Below are 16,574 nucleotides of genomic sequence, written 5' to 3' on the forward strand. Positions count from 1 at the left end.
CTACAGTAGCCGCGCACATGGCTACTTAATATGCACTGCACTGGCGGCCGCTGATTGGCCGGCAGGACCACGTGATGCGGAGTGTCTCGCTCCGCATCATGTGGTCCCGCCGGCCAATCAACGCCACTCTGGGAGACCTTATGCGGATAGAGCCGCCTAACGCGGCTCACTCTAACGTCCTCTCCCGCACCACCATGCGTTGCGTTAGGGGCACGTTATGCGACCATAACGTCCCCTACAACGCAACGTCTTGGTGTGTAAGTAGCCTTAGACCTGTTGTTACCTATACTGAGGGCACCTATTTTGGGGGAACTGCTGCCAGATTAACTATTTTTGGGGAACCTCTGCTGCCAGATTATGTGTATTTTTGGGGAACCGCTGCCAGATTGTGTATGTTGGGGGAACTGCTGCTTCCAGATTATGTGTATTTTGGGGGAACCACTGCTGCAAGATTACATGTATTTTGGGTGATCCGCTGCCAGATTATGCATATTTTGGGCAACCGCTGCCAAACCAAATTATGCGTATGTTAGGGAAACTGCTGCTGCCAGATTACGTCTATTTTGGGGGAACGATTGCCATATTATCTGTATTTTGGAGAAACCTGTGCCAAATGGCATGGATTTTTGGTGAAATGCTATCAGATTGCATGCTTTTGGGGGTAAAACACTAAGGCAGAGCTCAAACTTCCCCGGCAGACCTTTTACACCACTGCTAAGGTCATGTATATTTTGCCCCACCCATGACCACGCCCAAATTCTGTTGCGTGACTACACCCATTTTTCGGCGCAACGCACGGCGCAGAAGTTTTTTTTTATCAGTATGAAATATCTGTTGTCAGTAAATTATTAGATCTTACTCTGTAAAAAAATAACATTAAAAATGTAAAGGACACTGGTACGGGCCCCAAAATCTCCTATTGCCCGGGGGCCCCATGAGTTGTCAGTCCGCCCCTGGCCAGGAACGAGCTGTTAGTGTGGAAGAGCATAAATATGAACCTACGCAGGGCAGAATATGGGCGTTGTGTGTCCAACTGTTGTGTGTCTCTTGTCACATCCAGAGAGCTGTGCACTATGTCACTGTAGGATGGTTTGTAACAGGTGGGGTCATTTGTCTTTTCTGCTTTGCTGATTACACACCCATCACCCCCCTCAGTTTCAGATAACAGAACTCATCAAAGTGAATACATATTATACTGGCCAGCAGTGCCAGTCTTCCTGCAGCAGTCAAAGAGCATGCTCCGCGGAGAGGGAAGGGTCAGTACAATGCTGGCATGGTGGGGGAACTGGGGAGGGGACAGAACAGGAGGAGGAGGAGTTTCGGCACTGTACGGAAAATAGGAGGTATTTCTCTGCACGCCGAGGGGTTGCATGCTGCGGAGCGCGTTGGCCCTTCCCAAGTGGCTTTGAATGGACTGAAATTCTCCTGTAAGTTGCCAGTCTATCTGTAGCTGTGTTGTTTTTCTCCTACATAACCTTACTGTGAATCTTGTGCAATATCTGTGGGACACGGGGGAGATCAGACTGTTTACCGCCAACTCCTAAGACTCATCCAGATCACACCATCCTATGCTCCACACACATTTGTTTACATGATCATCCATACACTAGGAGGATCGCTTGTTATGTATGGATTTCAAGAATCCATAAAGCTATCATTGCTCTAAAGTATATAATCAGTCTCATGGGTCGTTCCCAGCATCCCAAGCCATTTATTTATTTATTTAGTGTGTTAGAAAAATCATCTGTATTCCGAAACACTGCTGCTTTACAGAGACAGGAGGATGGAGGAGGTGCAGGAGCAATCTGAAGCCAGGGCTGTGCAGTCAGAGTCCAAAAGTCGGAGTAAAATTTTGGGTACCTGGAGTCGGTGGTTTCAATACACTGAGAAATCGGATGATTTTTGTTCCAATTCTACAGCTCTGAATTGATGTGAGGTGGCCACTAACTGATCGGATTGGTCGTAAATAATCTCACTTGATGGGCACAATTGATTGCAAATGGTTATAAAAATAGTTGATAGGATTTTTGTCAAACCAAAATTTGGATTTCCTTGTTGGTTGTGATTGATAGGGAGGAAAGATTTGTTCGTTGATGGTGCAGTGAATGATTTTTCTTCCTATCAGAATTTCTGATCTCTCAAACGATTTTTTGATATAAATTGGACCAGAGCAATTTTGGGTACCTGGAGTCGTCGGTTTCATAAACTGAGGAGTCGGATGATTACTGTACCGACTCCACATCCCTGCCTGCAGCAGAATATTACAATATGACCAATCTGGTGACATCTATACACACATTGAGTCATCACCCTAAACAGTAACAAATTTTTGTTTTGGATGATGACAGTCTGAAGTGTGTACAAACTTTGTGTGTGAACTACAATGGAGACTCTGTATAGAATTCAAAGCCTGCATGTAGCGAGAATAATGTGATCTGGTAAAAAGCAGCAGTGTAAAAATCCTCATAGACTTGTATGGGCAGTGAGTTGACATGCAGAATTATTCTGTTATGCAATTGATGCTGTGTGAAAAGAACCTAAGGGCTCATTCACACTAGGCAACGCATGTATGAACGCGATTTCATGCATGCGTTGTAATGCATGGAAGTGCGTGTCACAGCGCACTAAATCGCATACATCACAGGTTCCATTTCATTGACAAAATGCATTTGTCGTGTGCTAGGCAGCCACGTTATAACGCAGCAGCGCATGTAAATGCACACTGTAGTTTTAAAAGCTCTTCCCAATGTAATGCTATGGTGTTTTTTTTTTTGTTTGTTTGTTTTTTTTTTTTTTACAAAACCTCATCGCTCCAGTGTGCATAGACACATAGGATAACATTAGCAGGAGGTTTCAAAAACTCAAAATGCTCAGAAAAACTCCTCTGGTGTGCACCAGGCCTTACAGCGCTTTGCTGATTGCCAGCTGGGACCCATGGCAGCTGTTTCAGCTTTGTTTTGGAATCCCTGTCGACTCCTGAAGCCCGTTCGCTGTACAATGCAATTTTGGTGTAATTTTAGTACCTAGAACCACAAAGACATGCTACAATTGCCACAAAAAGAACTAGCCGTTGCATTTTTTTATTTTTTTTTAGTGGGCCCCACTCCTAAAGCCTCTAATTGTATGGAATATATGATAAATTCCAATACACAAAGTTTTGCACTACTCACATAAACCTCTTTTGTATAATACATTTTTTTTGTATTACCTGGCTTGTTGGGTTTTCAATGCTAATGTCTTGTGTGAATGTCATATGCTGCTTGATTTGACTGAATAGTAGTCTGTGAAAATTCCGAACTTCTCCCCCTATCCAGTCATTACCCACAAGAGGAAGTCATGTGCTGAGAGAGAAAACCCCCTTCTATGCTGTAGAGAGATTCAGGACATTTTCACACCAGAAGCTGAAGGTGGTGAAATCAGCACCTGTCAGCTGCTCCTTTGAACTGTCTGAGTGCTTAGTAGGCATGGCATGCCTGGGGAGGCAGCTACTTCATTCAGCCACATCTGAGTAACCATGCAGTAACTTCCTAGCCTCCCACCCCCTATACATTATTGGGCCTCGTTCACAATACACGTGTTGCCGTTTGTATTTCGGCAACGCGTGCGGGAGGCAGACACCCACTAACATCAGAAGTGCATAGACTGCACTGTCTGATGTTCACACTGCATGCGTTCCGTACCAGTGCAGTGCGCGAACGCATGCTGCACGCATTTTTTATCAAAATGCGCGGCTGACCCATTCACTACAAAGGGATCAGCCCACGCAACACATGCAAACGCGGATGGCGTGCGATCATACGCGTTGCGCTCTGATCGGGCAGCCATCTGCGTGTGATAATTTAAACGAGGCCTTAGAATTGACCTGGTAGAAAAACAATATTTGAAACCAGTCCATTTTTGGGCCTAAAAATCTTGGGTTGTATTGTAACAAAATCATTTATACTTAAAGTGGAACTGAACTCAGAACGTCCTCTCTGCTCTAAGATACACAACAGCACAATAACCTTTAAAGAAAAAACATCTCCTTGTTACAGCTAATACAAATCCTTCAATAAATCTACACTGTTTTTACTTCTGCTGTGCTGTCAAATAAGCTTATCTGTCATCTCTGCCATGGCAGTCATGTGACACAGGAGAGATATCAAATTACAACTTGTGATTAGACACAGATGAGGGGGAATTTCACAGGCAAAACTCTCTAAATACATACAGGGTGCATTTCCCTGGTTTCCTTCTGCCTTGTGCCAGAGTTCAGGTCCACTTTAAAGCCTCATACACACGGTACAATTTTCCATCAGATCGACCAGTGATCTGATGAGAAATTGCATTGTGTGTAGATGTTCAAATTGTTTCCAATCGATTTTGCGTTAAGTACTCAAAATTTATCAAACCTTTCAGAAATTATCTAACTAATCCATTGATCTGACGGAAAATTGTACTGTGTGTACCCTGCTTCAAGCAAACCTGAACAGAAAAATTATATAAACATGCACATGTCATACTTGCCTCCTGCGTATCCTGTTTGTCCACTGTGATCTATGGAATTCTCCAATCTAAAAATGGCGATGACCCTGTAACAGCTTCCCGGTCAGCACTCCGTTAAAGAACAAGCGACACCCATGCTACCCTAGAAATAAAAAACACATAAGTAGATAAATACTACTTCTACTTACATAACAGATGTATTGTGCTATCCACGTAATGATTCCTGTGAATTTTTATAAAGGAAAAGCAGAAAATCCTATTCTAGGCAGTGGCCATTTTGCCAAGCTAATGCTGACATCATATCCTCCCTGACTCTTGTTTTCCTCCCTCCTTTCTCTTGCTCATTGTGTATTCATTAGCTGCCCTCCTCCCAGAGTCCTTTTTTTTTTTTTTTTTTTTTTTTTTTTTTTTTTTTTTTTTTTTTTTACACATCCAATCACTGAGTCACCTCAGCCTTGCTTGTAAACACACGTGATCAGCTAGGCAGGGAAATAAATGGAAGAGGAGGAATATATTATAGATAAAAAGAATTCCCAGCATTCAACTTTTTGGCACTAGGGCCAGTGCTCCTAAAGTATGTGATAACTCCTAACCATAACAGCAGAAAAAGTTTTGAATGCAGGATTAGCATCTTTATCACTTAAAGGGATACTGTAGGGGGTCGGGGGAAAATGAGCTGAACTTACCCGGGGCTTCTAATGGTCCCCCGCAGACATCCTGTGTTGGCGCAGCCGCTCACCGATGCTCCAGCCCCGCCTCCGGTTCACTTCTGGAATTTCTGACTTTAACCACTTTACCTCCGCAGTGCTAAATTTCTCCGTCCCTCTGCGCACTGCTTCACCCCCAGGGACGGAGAAAGGCGTATGTTTCTGTTTACATGCCGGGAGTGGGCGGGGCAACACGCTTGCACACTCTAGCCAGCCCGCACAGCAGTTGACTAATTGGACATTAGGAACAAGTGTTCCTAAATCCAATTAGAGTCCCCGATTGATGTATGAAGGCTGCTTCAAAGAGAAGCAGTCTTCATAACAAACCGCCGGCACATTGTTATTGTGTCCGTGTGCGCGCGATCACACACCCACCCGCACAGCCCCTGCAGTCCAATGATTGGTTATTGGGGACCGCAGTCCCCAATAACCAATTATACCACATGACAAATAAATGAATGGAGACTGCCTCTGCTTGAGGCAGTCTTCATTCATAACAACAGTTGTAAACAAAGGTGCAGCGCGCGATCGCGCGCCCCCCGCGCCGCGCGCGCGCACGTGCACACCAGCTCCACAGTCCAATGATTGGTTTTGGGGACCCCAGTCCCCAATAACCAATCATATTGCCTAATAAATAAATGAATGAAGACTGCCTGGGAGGAGTGAAAAATGCTCTGGTTTTTAAGGGGAAAACCCCTCAGTTGTGAAGTGGTTAAAGTCAGAAAACCACTGCGCCTGTGTTGCCGTGTCCAGGATCCCGCTGATGTCATCAAGAGCGCACAGCGCAGGCCCAGTATGGTCTGTGTCTGCGCAGTACACTCCTGGTGACATCAGCGGGAGCGAGGACACGGCAACGCAGGCGCAGTGGTTTTCTGACTTTAAAGTCAGAAATTCCAGAAGTGAACCGGAGGCGGGGCCGGAGCATTGGGGAGTGGCTGCGCCAACACAGGATGTCTGCGGGGGACCATTAGAAGCCCCGGGTAAGTTCAGCTCATTTTCCCCCCGACCCCCCCCCTACAGTATCCCTTTAATACACTCAGACCAGTTGCTGTTGAAATTTGATTTTTATGGTGACAATGCCGCTTTAACCCTCCTGGCGGTTTGCAAAAAAATCGCCAGGGGGCAGCAAATCTTTTTTTTTTTTAATTTTTTTTTTTTTTTTTTTTCATGTAGCGAGACAAAGTCTCGCTACATAATAGCCGCTGCTCAGCGGCATCCCCCCAGCCCCTCCGATCGCCGCCGGCGATCGGAGATCCGGAGATCCCGTTCAAAGAACGGGATCTCCCGGAGGGCTTCCCCCGTCGCCATGGCGACGGGGCGGGATGACGTCACCGACGTCATCGACGTCGTGACGTCAAAGGGGATTCCGATCCACCCCATAGAGCTGCCTGGCACTGATTGGCCAGGCAGCGCACGGGGTCTGGGGGGGGGGGGGGGCGGCTGCGGCGCGACGGATAGCGGCGAATCGGCGGGTAGCGGCGGCGATCGGGCACTGCACGCAGCTAGCAAAGTGCTAGCTGCGTGCAGCAAAAAAAAAATTATGCAAATCGGCCCAGCGGGGCCTGAGCAGTGCCTTCCGGCGGCTTACCCCGAGCTCAGCTCGGGCTTACCGCCAGGAAGGTTAACCTGTAATATCACCCATTTGAGCCATGGGGAAACCTGGACACATCACAAATTAAACAATGCAAATTGGCTAGCTATCCTGCTTATCCTGTGGCCCCAATGCTTTTAACCAGAGACCCTAAACATGAATGCATATTAGGTGTTTGACTGGATTAGCCACATGCTTGTTTCAGATGTGTGATTCAGAGAATGCTGCTGTTGGTAAAGAGATTGCCAAGCGGCTGGTATTGTTTAGAGACTCTGAAGAGAGAATAAATCTCGCTTCAGAGCTCATAGTTAGCAGGGGCATGTGTGCCCCTGCTAAATCGCCGCTATCCCGCGGCTAAACGAGGGTCCCTGACCCCCCGAAATCCCCTCCGAGCAGCGGGGGATCTCTTCCGGGTTTGAGGCAGGGCTAACTGCCGCAGCCATGCCCCACGTGCGTCTGTCAGCGCGTATCTCCGCCTCTCCCCCGCCCCTCTCAGTCTTCCTTCACTGAGAGGGGCGGGGGAGAGGCGGCGATGCGCCGCTGATAGACGCGACTGGAGGCAGGGCTGCAGCCGTTAGCCCTGCCTCTAGGAGCAGCAAAATCTACGGCCAATTTGGTCGTTGATTTTGCGCGGGGGGGGGGGGAGGGTTGGGGGTGAAGGGACCCCCGTTTAGTCGCGGGATAGCTGCGTTTTAGCAGGGGCCCCTGCTAACTATGAGCTCTGAAGCGAGAATTATTCTCGCTTCAGTGTCTCTTTAAATGGAAATAAATATTGTTTAAAAGGAAATAAATATAGCAGCTTCCATATTTCCCTCAGCTTATGGGCACATTAAAGAGAACCCGAGGTGGGTTCTAAGAATGTTATCAGCACACAGAGGCTGGGTCTGCCTATACTGCCCAGCCTCTGTTGCTATACCCATCCCCTCCTAAGCTCCTCCTGCGCTCTGCTATGCCCCCATAAATCACCCAGCTGTGCTGTCGACACACAGCATGTCGCAGCCGGCTGTTTACCCTCTCGTCAGTCTCACCCCTCCCCCGCCTCCTCCATAGCTCCGGTCCCCACCCGTGTCCCTTCCCGCCAATCAGCGGGGAGGGAAGGGATGCGGGCGGGGACCGGAGCTATGGAGGAGGCGGGAGAGCGGCAGAGACTGACACTTACAGAGGTGAACAGCCGGCTGCGACACGCTGCGTGTCGACAGCACGGCTGGGTGATTTATGGGGGCATAGCAGAGCGAAGGAGGAACTTAGGGGGGATTGGTATAGCAACAGAGACTACTACCAATTTCTGAATCTGAAATAGCCTAAGCGCTTTGAGTTCTATGGGAAAAAAGCGCTATAGAAATGTTATTGCTATTGTTAAATTGCTCGCAAAGCACCGATGCCTAGGAAAAATAGGAAAAAGGGTTCACAGAATGAGATAGGATGCATAAGGTTGGTTCCTGGGGGTGACTTGGGGCCCATTTACATTAGGGCATTAGCGGGTGAATCCTGCTAATCGCCGAGCTGTAACCCTATGAAAATTATCTCATTGCCGCTGATCACGGGTGTTTCGCAATTTACGGCAATCACAAAATGTGTTACCTGCAGTATTTCCTCGATACAGTGCTTATAACAGCGATGCTAGCACTAAATAGCGAGTGTACAGTGATTTTACTGCACTAATCATGGTAAAATAACCCGTGCAAACCGGTAGCGCTAAGTGCTACCGTTTTGCGACTTAAAAGTGTGAATGGGCCTTTAAAGTGGTGCATACACGGCAGACCCGGACTGGACCCGACTGAGCCAGTTACCGGAGCTGATCACGGCTGAATGGAAGACTGCGGCGGAATGGCGAGGGACTCTTACGTGTTTATGCTGCTGGAGGAAGCTGTGGGTGATTATCAAATCTTCTTTTTGTGACTGCTCAGGTTTACTTTAACCAGTTCAGGACCACAGCTCCCCCCCCTCTCCCAGCGACCAGGCTGTCTTTTACAATTAGGTGCTCTGCAGCTTTAAAGGGATACTGTAGGAGGGTCAGGGGAAAATGAGATGAACTTACCCGGGGCTTCTAACGGTCCCCCGCAGACATCCTGTGTTGGCGCAACCACTCACCGATGCTCCGGCCCCGCCCCCGGTACACTTCTGGAATTTCAGACTTTAAAGTCTGAAAACCACTGCGCCTGCGTTGCCGTGTCCTCGATCCCGCTGATGTCATCAAGAGCGCACAGCGCAGGCCCAGTATGGTCTGTGTCTGCGCAGTACACTCCTGGTGACATCAGCGGGAGCGAGGACACGGGCGTGCAGGCACAGTGGTTTTCTGACTTTAAAGTCAGAAATTCCAGAAGTGACCTGGAGGCGGGGCCGGAGCATCGGTGAGTGGCTGCGCCAAAACAGGATGTCTGCGGGGGACCATTAGAAGCCCCAGGTAAGTTCAGCTCATTTTCCCCCGACCCCCCCCCCTACAGTATCCCTTTAACTGTGTTCTGAAGAGTCATACGATGTTGCACACTAATGGATTTCCCCCACCCCTTTTCTGACCACCAACATAGATTTCTGTTGGTGGGCTCTGTTCTTTTATTAATTTATTTGTAAAAAAAAAATGTTTTATTAAAAATAACTTTTTTTTAAAATGTATTTATTTCTCCAACCCCCGACAGCTAATCAGGGCGATCCTCCCTTAACCTCCCTGGCGTTCTGATAATGCGCAGCCGCACGGCTGCACATGGTTTTTTAAACTTATTATTTTTTTAATCATGTAGCTAGCCTAGCGCTAGCTACTTGATACCCCCCTCCCAGCGGAATCCCACCCACCCTTTCCAATTGCCGCCGGTGATGATGGCCTTCAGGAGATCCCGTTCTGAACGGGATCTCCGTCAGGGCTTCCCCCGTCACCATAGCGATGGCCGGAATGACGTCGTGACGTCATAAGGAGTCCCGATCCACCCCTCAGCGCTGCCTGGCACTGATTGGCCAGTCTGGGGGGGGGGGGAGACGCTCGTTGCGCGGCGGCTAGAGGCGCAGCAGCGGCGATCGTCTACAACACGCAGCGAGCAAAGTGCTTGCTGCGTGTTTTAAAAAAAAAAATATTAAAATCCGCCCAGCAGGGCCTGAGCGGCACCCTCCGTCCAGAACGCTAAAGAGGTTAAGGTGGCCACACACGATACAATAAAATGATCCGATTTTACAGCAATTCGATAAATATGATCGTATCTCCCCAAAAAATCGAAAGCTTTTTTTTTTTTCCTTTCGACTGAAAAATCTGATCGGATTTCCCTTTTTTTTTATCAATCCGGAATGCTGGAAATTTTTCTTCAATTTTTCTAAAGATTATATGGTGTGTGTTAGCTTGTCAATTTATTAATATACACACCCTAGTATTTTTCGCAGTTTCCAATAATTTTTATCATAATTGGGGACACATTGAACATAGGTGTGTGGTACATTGGTCATATTTTTGAAATGTTACAATCAGTCAGAAAAATTGATTGCAATTGTTAAATTGAACAGATATTTAAAAAAATGCATGGTGTGTGGCCACCTTTAGGCATCAGGCTATGAGAGGGGATCGCGATCGGAGCCGCTTCAGGGGACAGCCTGGTCACAAGGCTGTCCCCAGTACAGTGCTGCATTAAATCGCTGTGCTGTACAAACAAAAGAAACTGACGTTTTTCAGTTTGCTAGCGGTGATCGCCGCTGGTAGACTGTTGACGGGGCTCCGTTCCGTCACTCAAGCGGGGATGCGCGTGCGATCCCCACCCACCGCTCTTGATGCCTTTCGGCGTTTGGCGGTCCTGGGGCTGCCACCTTTCCAACGCCTATCGGTGTTAGGCAGTCGGGAGGGGGTTAAGTTAACACACACACACACATGTATAAGGGTACAATTGTTCCCCTTACTCATTTATGCAAATAGATGAATGTAAATAAAAATAAATCTTAATAATCCTTGAAGATTTCCTCTTGATTGTCTTGTTTTTTTTTTTTTTTAAACAAAGTTTATTGAACAGAATTTAGCATTTTACAAGGCATATGTATATGTACATAGATCTTAAAGATACATGCATGGCTGTATTACAGGTATAGGGTGAATAATACTTGAAGAAATTGCAATTGTATGTAAGAGAGCAGTGGGAGATATAATCTTTATAAGGGATAACAAGCCAGGATCTGCAAATAAAAGTCAACAAGTATTTTAGAGTAAACAGAGATTTAACCCGTGTCCCTGATTACAAGCCTTAGTATTGAGAGCACATGCATTACCGATTCTTCCACCTATCCCAAACCAGGTGAAATTTCTTGCTTGAACCTCTGTGCAAATACACAAGCTTTTTGTATGGAATGGCGTTGTTTACTCTTTTGACCCAGTTTTCGAAAGAGGGTGCTATTGGGGATAACCATCTGAGTGCCACTTCCTGTCTAGCCATGAAGAGGACTTCAGATAAAAAGGTTTTTAGCGAGTTATCAAGGGCCTCATCTTGTATTACACCAAGGAGACAGAGAATAGGGTCAGAATTAAAGGGGCAGACCATCTTATCATGTAGAAACTTAGTAATTTGAGCCCAGAAGGGCAGAATGGATGGGCATTCCCATATCAAGTGGAAAAAAGTAGGTGAGGTGGCTTGGCATTTGGGACATAGGCCAGATTGTTGTGGGTTGTATTTAGTTATTTGCTTGGGAATCAAGTAGGTTTGATGTAGTGTATAAATTTGCGAAGTGCGTTCACGGATACAAGGAGAGACCCTTTTAGGAACAGAGAGTGCCTCGTCCCAGTCATCGTCTTGAATGTCTAAACCACAAGCTTCCCATTTATTCCGTGAGGGTGTAGTAAGATCCTCTGCGCCGTATTCTAGGAGTGTCTTATATATTTCACCAACCATGTGTCTGATGGGCCCATTTTTAATCATCTCTATAATAGGGGAGTTGTATATCTGAACTGGGGTTGTGCGGAATTGTTTCTGGAAGGCGTGTCAATTTGCCAATATCTGAATTCTTGATTTAGGGGGATGGAATAGGCAGCTGCAATAGCGGAGAAAGGAAGGATCTGTCCTTTTGAGGCAATATGCCCAAGGAAAATCACTCCCCTGTTTATCCAAAAGGAGGGATCAGGAACTGATCTAAATTCTAGCAGGTGAGGGTTATTCCAGAGGGGGATATGATAACCAGTGCCTTTGTCACTATATATTTTATTAACACATTTCCATACTTGTGCGGCCTGTAACAGAATAGTATTGTGTTTTTTCTCGCTAGGAATAAATCAATTGAGAGTATCTAAAGCTGGGCTTTCAATTGTAGGATCAGATGGATAACCCAGGGACTCAACGTTTGTGGAGGGAGGGACCAGGAACCAGGCTGAGATGTGCTGTAGTTGTGTCGCCAAATAATATTTCTGGAACATGGGGAAAGCAATGCCACCTAAGTTGGTCGGGTTTTGTAGAAGTGAGTGTTTTAGCTTAGCCCTGCCTTTAGGCCCCGTTCACACTGCACGCGTTTCCAGCCGCGTTTTGGAAACGCGTGCAGGTGGCCGACACGCACGACATCAGACATTGCATAGAGTGCAATGTCTGATGTTCACACTGCATGCGTTCCGGACCTGTGCGGTCCGGGAATGCATGCTGCATGCATTTTTTGTAAAAACGCATGGCTGTCCCATTCACTTTTCAGTGATGGGATCAGCCACGCAACGCACACAAACGCGGATGGCGTGCGTTCGTACGCGTTGCGGTCCGCACGCGTTCTGCACGCATGGCCATCCGCGTTTGTGATGTGAACGGGGCCATACCCCAGAGAAAGCTTAGAAGTGCTGACTTCAGTTTAATAAAAAAGGCGCATGGAATATATATCGGGGAATGGTGAATGATGTATAAAATTTTGGGGAGGAGTATCATTTTAATTAGACTATTCCTGCCGATTATCGTTAGGGGTAGCTTTGCCCAAGCATTGCACCGTGAGTGTGCTAAAGAGAGTAGGGGATATACTTCCTGTATTAAGTATTGAGAGGGATCGACCTGTATCAGGACTCCCAAGATATTTGAAGGCATTGACAATTTCTAGCGGAGGGGGATTATCAACTGATGTAGTGGGCAGGGGGTCTAAAGGGAGAAGAACTGACTTGGATCGGTTTACTTGCAGTCCAGAATAGAAGCCGGATTCTTCTATAATTTCAAGGGCACGAGATAGGGATGGGCCAGAATCTGCAAGATAGATCGTGTCGTCTGCATAGAGACTGATTTTATCTTCAGATGATTTAGTTTTAAATCCTATAATTTCAGGTGAGCTACGAATATGGGAGGCCAGGGGTTCTGCAACTAAGGCATATAGCAATGGAGATCGTGGGCATCCCTGTCTCGTGCCCCTACCCAAAGGAAAGGAGGGAGAAATCCATGAGTTGGTACTAACCCTGGCCGTAGGCTGCGAGTATAATATGCGTACCCATCTTTGAAAGTTTTCTCCTATACCGAACCTGGAAAGGACTGCGTATAAGAAGGGCCATTCAACCGTATCAAATGCCTTGGCCATGTCCAGTGATGCAATAGCACGGGATCCACAGTTTAAATGAGGGGCCTGAATATTAGTAAATAGCCTCCTGATATTTATTGCCGTGTTTTTCCCAGGCATAAATGCTGTCTGGTCCGAATGAATTAGGGTTAGAATGACTTCATTTAGACGCATTGCCAGGACTTTAGCTAGAATTTTGATGTCGGTGGGTAGAAGGGAGATTGGTCTGTAAGAGTCACAGAGCCTCTTGATTGTCTTTAATAAAGACCTCCAGTGGCCAGGGCTGTGGAGTCGGTACAAAAATCCTCCGACTCCTCAGTTTAGGATTCCTCCGACTCCTCTAATTTTCATATTGCAATCTTGTTGATTTGAAAGTATGTAACATGTAATTCGTCTCTTAACTGCCAATGCTTAGGAATTTTAAAAGACAACTGAAGTGAGAAGGATATTTAGACTGCCATATTTATTCCCTTTAGTCATAGACTAAAACTAGTCCTTGGTAAAAGTACGTGTAAAAGGTACAGACCGGAACAAAGAACATCTATCAGGCCCTAGGCAATGTGACTGTGGGTACATGTAAGAGTGATGTGCAGGTACTCTGCAGGGGAATGAGGGGATTCTTCCTCTAATTTACATTCTTCATGCACAATCTGAACCAGGTTTATGGGTGATAGACAACACCTCTGTGTTCAATGTGCACAACATTCTCCGTGGATTCCCTGCAGCTCTGTGGAGAGTGCATATGTAGAGTATAGTACTACTGTGTAACAAAGTAAACCTGAGACAGATGAAATTAAAGTTTTATACATACCTGGGGCTTCCTCCAGCTCCCTTCAGGCTAATCAGTCCCTCGCTGTCCTCCGCCACCTGGATCTTCTGCTATGAGTCCAGGTACTTGAGCCAGTTTGGCGTAGTGCGCATGCACACATTCCGCCGCCGGGAGCGTACTACACCTGCACAGCACTGTTGCGCAGGTGCAGAACGCTCCTGGATGTGGAAGTGGCATACGGCCGGACAGCGCTGGCTGGCTGAATTACCAGGACTCATAGCAGAAGATCCAGGTGGTGGAGGTGGACAGCGAGGGACTGATTAGCCTGAAGGGGGCTGGAGGAAGCCCCAGGTATGTATAAAACTTTTCTTTTCATCCTTCTCAGGTACCATTTAATTCGTAGTCACCAAACCAAAGGCTTTATACTTACAGCATAGATGTTATTTCGTATATATGTTACGGCCAGAACCCGAAGTGTGGCCACTTCTAGTTCTGGCCGGCCACTTCGGGTTCTGGCCGGCCAATGCGCGAAGTGGCCGCAGTGCTGCGGCCAATGTGAGAAATGTTTTGTTGACGCCGTCTCGCCGCGGCCAAATTGATGACAAACTTGCTTAATTTTAATGAAATGTAGCCGGCGGCAATGTCATAGATGAAGCCGCCGGCTTTCGCGCACTGCCTCTCCCCGATCCACCCTCCCTCCTCTCCCCGCCTCCCATTACAATACATAGCAGCCGGGCGGGGACATGCAGCCGGAGAGTCGTTCGTCGCGGCAGGGGAATGCAGAGCGGGTGCTGGCAGAAGCGATGTCTGCAGCCTCCCCCGCTCTGCTGCCCCTGCTGCGACGAACGACTCTCCGGCTGCATGTCCCCGCCCGGCTGCTACGTATTGTAATGGGAGGCGGCGAGAGGAGGGAGGGGGGATCGGGGAGAGGCAGTGCGCGAAAGCCGGCGGCTTCATCTATTCTATGACATTGCCGCCGGCTACATTTCATTAAATTAAGCAAGTTTGTCATCAATTTGGCCGGGCGAGACGGCTGTAAACATTCCATTTCTCACATTGGCCGCAGCGCTGCGGCCACTTCGCATATTGGCCGGCCAGAACTAGAAGTGGCCACACTTCGGGTTCTGGCCGTAACATATATAAGAGATTCCTGTGTACATATCATATATACCGTCACAATCAGATGTGTATATCTGACTTTCAAAATACGGGGACTGCTTTATTGAAGCAGCACAAGTAACTGATTTTGATTGGTTTATTTCATTTTTGTGGACTAAGCACAGCTATTACTGTGTGTATAAATTATTTATGATGACTATTATCTGAGAAATAGAACATTTTATCATATTTTTTCTATTTTAATTACAGTTTAAATTCATTAGGAGTCGGAGTCAGTGCATTTTTTCCCGACTCCAGGCACCTAAAATTGCCCCGACTCCGACTCCACAGCCCTGCCAGTGACCATCCATCCTGCTGCTATAATGATCTAAAAGGGAGCCCCAATAAAAGCACATTTGAATGTCCTGCTAGGACTCTTCATTGGTCCCCTTCTTTCCCCAGTGTGAAATTCTCCTACTGAGTGTTCTCATGAATACTTTTCACATCCAACTTATTTTAGGCGGAAAGGAGGAATAGAAAAACAAACACTGATCTTGTCCAGACAAAGGTCATGAGGCTTCATTAAACTTGTAGAGTCTATATTAATAATCTCTGAAAATACTGTAACAGCTATTCAATGAGATGAGTTGAATTTGTCCCTTGTTTATCTCATCAAGCAGATTGTTCAATGGAATCTGGTGCCCTTGAGCAGTTTGGCAAGGATACTACGTACTATGTCGTCCTTCTCATATTACAGCTGCTTCATTTAAAAAAATAAATAAATACTCCACTAACCGTCTAAAACCTTTTATGTTGTTGAGTATCTTTTCATATAGTTTTTTTGGGTGGAATTGTTTTTTTCTGCTGTATTTCTACAACTGTTAGGTTCACATTGGCGTTTTTTTGCGGAGCCGGACATATGGATCTGGCCATCAGGATCAGGTAAAAACTGTCAGTTTTTACAGCCAGTGTGCTGTAAACTGTCAGTTTTCTATTTGTTCCTATGCAGCTGCAAAACCTTCCATTTCCGTTCCGCTCGGCAAGACCGGTCCAGAAAAATAGGTCCTGCAGCATTTTTTTGGTCCGTTGAATGGACAATGGATCCGTACAAGCGGATGGATGTGAATGGATCCATTGGTTAACATTGGATCCATATCGCATACTAGACCGTTTGTACAGCATACAGTACATTCCGCTTCCGTTCTGCCCAACGCTAATGTGAACTGGGCCTTAGGCCCAGTGCACACCAAGCGGTTTTTGATGCGATCCGCCAGCCGCATCCACCTGTCAAACCGCTCGGTTAATGTATCTCAATGAGATGGTGCACACCGGCGGTTTGAGGATTGTAGCAAACCGCAAACGTGCCTCCTGCTGCACGTTTGCGGTTTGCAGAAGCGTTGATGCCTCAATGTAAAGGATAGGAAAAACGCAAACTGCTCTGAAAAACACTACT

General features: G+C 46.8%; 1 protein-coding gene across 1 annotated transcript in view; it reads left to right on the forward strand.

The window, feature by feature from the left end:
- Positions 1-1,317: 1,317 nt before the first annotated feature.
- The window catches only part of PPHLN1 (periphilin 1), a 91,628-nt gene continuing 76,371 nt past the window's right edge, over positions 1,318-16,574 (forward strand). Inside the window, exon 1 of the mRNA XM_068269488.1 lies at positions 1,318-1,427. The gene's annotated coding sequence lies outside the window, so the exon portion shown is untranslated. The remainder of the gene's footprint in view (positions 1,428-16,574) is intronic.

Source organism: Hyperolius riggenbachi, chromosome 2, assembly GCF_040937935.1.
Source record: "Hyperolius riggenbachi isolate aHypRig1 chromosome 2, aHypRig1.pri, whole genome shotgun sequence".
Classification (NCBI taxonomy): domain Eukaryota; kingdom Metazoa; phylum Chordata; class Amphibia; order Anura; family Hyperoliidae; genus Hyperolius; species Hyperolius riggenbachi.